Source organism: Lactuca serriola, chromosome 7, assembly GCF_051521515.1.
Source record: "Lactuca serriola cultivar US96UC23 chromosome 7, Lser_US96UC23_V15, whole genome shotgun sequence".
Classification (NCBI taxonomy): domain Eukaryota; kingdom Viridiplantae; phylum Streptophyta; class Magnoliopsida; order Asterales; family Asteraceae; genus Lactuca; species Lactuca serriola.
In genome coordinates this window covers 147,482,304-147,484,389 of record NC_136414.1, presented here as the reverse complement: position 1 = coordinate 147,484,389, position 2,086 = coordinate 147,482,304, and the positions used below count along the sequence as shown (strand labels likewise).

The following is a 2,086-nucleotide window of genomic DNA, read 5'->3' as shown; positions in this document are numbered from 1 at the left end:
TGATGGTTCCCTTTACCGACAGATATATAATTAGTTTTAGTTTTAATTAGTTTTAAGGATTTTATTTTCCCTTATTAACAATTAAAACAAATTTATATTAGGTATGATGTCAACCACCGGTCCAAATATGACAAATTTGCTACTTTTGATTTGCCAGACGTATAGAAAAAAAAAACCCACCGCTCCTGCCCTTGTCCAGAAGAATAATGTTAGTTGGCACGCGTCAATAGATATTGGTGCATCCATTAGCCATCATGACATCCTTCAGTAACAAGGATGGTTCCTATTGAAAACTGTCAACGCAGCCACACCTCTCTATATAAACGATATCAGTACTACTTCTCACAAACATAACATCTCTCTCTCTCTCTCTCTCTCTCTCTCTCTCTCTCCATACAAACAATAATGGCAAAGTCGAACTCTAATCTTTGTGCAGTTGTTCTTTTAATATCAATTCTAATAGTAGCAGTATCAGCAGGGAGTTTTTACGATGACATGGACATCAGTTTTGGGGGTGAACGTGCTAAAATTCTGAATGGAGGTCAGGATCTTTCACTTTCACTCGACCAATACTCTGGATCGGGTTTCCAGTCGAAGCACGAGTACCTGTTTGGAAGGTTCGACATACAACTCAAACTAGTACCAGGCAATTCTGCTGGCACCGTCACCACATTCTACGTGAGTACCATCGATCGGTTCCAATCTTGAATTTCATATCTGAATTAAATATATATATTGTGATCACTCATTTGTATTAATCTTTTAAAGGCTGATAATAACCATGTCTTTGTATTAAATCACATTAGTTGTCATCACAAGGTGCGGGTCACGATGAGATCGACTTCGAGTTCTTGGGCAACTCCACGGGAAACCCTTACACAATTCACACCAATGTGTATTCACAAGGGAAAGGAAACAAAGAACAGCAGTTCCACCTTTGGTTTGACCCTACCGCAGCCTTCCACACCTATACCATCGTATGGAACAGTCTAAGAATTATGTAAGTCACGCATCCAACATAAACATTAATTGGTTCTCTTCCTTTCTCATGTTTTTCTGCTGTTCCTATATAAAGCTCTTTGTCTCTTCAGTTTCTTGATAGATAACATACCAGTAAGGGTGTTCACTAACAATGATGCTGCTGGAGTCCCATTTCCCAAGAGCCAACCCATGAGGGTTTATGCCAGCCTGTGGAACGCGGATGACTGGGCAACCCAAGGTGGGCGTGTGAAGACCGACTGGACTAATGCGCCTTTCACCGCGTTATACAGGAAATTCAATGCCAATGCCAAAAAAGTTGGTCCCAATTCAGTATCTACAAGCTCAATAAATGATGACCAGTCATGGAGTACCCAAGGACTTGATGCAGCTGGCCGAAATAGGATCCGATGGGTGCAAACCAAGCACATGATCTACAACTACTGCAACGACCGCAAACGGTTTCCCAATGGTATTTCAGCGGAATGCAAGACCTCTAGATTCCTTTAAGCCTGCTTACTAACTTGATATCCATATTTTTTATTCTTTATTGATCGATTTCTGATCTTCATGATTATTTATTCTTTGATTCATTGTAAACATTCAAATTGAAAATACAAATAAATACACAAGTATAAGATTCCATGTACACTTTAAAAACGCATTGTCTAACAGCACACTACAATAATTGAAATATCTTTTTCGTTCATATCTAATTATATAGTTTAGTTGGTCAAAATCGAAAGTCATTAGTAAAAACATTATAATTTCTAAAATCCTTTTTTTTTCGACACTACATACAAACTTCATTATGTGTAGAATTAACAACAAAAAATGATCCTAGAGGTCTATCATTGTTTTCGATAGGAAACATTGTATGTGGAAGAAATGGCTAAAGTCTCGTATGCCTTAGTTAATTGTAACTTCATGTATATATGATACGTTATGCACTAGATCTTAAATTGTAATGTAGTGGGAGGCGGTAGCAGGTTTATGTCAAATACAAGAAAAAAATTAGGAAGGGATGAAGTGGTCGTTATGCTATTTGAAAAGCACTTATGTGGTTACCTTACCTTTCAGAAGAAAGAAACTAGTCATAGAAGGCTTC

The 2,086-nt window shown here is 37.8% G+C and overlaps 1 pseudogene; it reads left to right on the top strand.

The window, feature by feature from the left end:
* The first annotated feature begins 372 nt into the window (after positions 1-372).
* Positions 373-1,627, top strand: LOC145062138 (xyloglucan endotransglucosylase/hydrolase 2-like; annotated as a pseudogene).
* Positions 1,628-2,086: the final 459 nt, after the last annotated feature.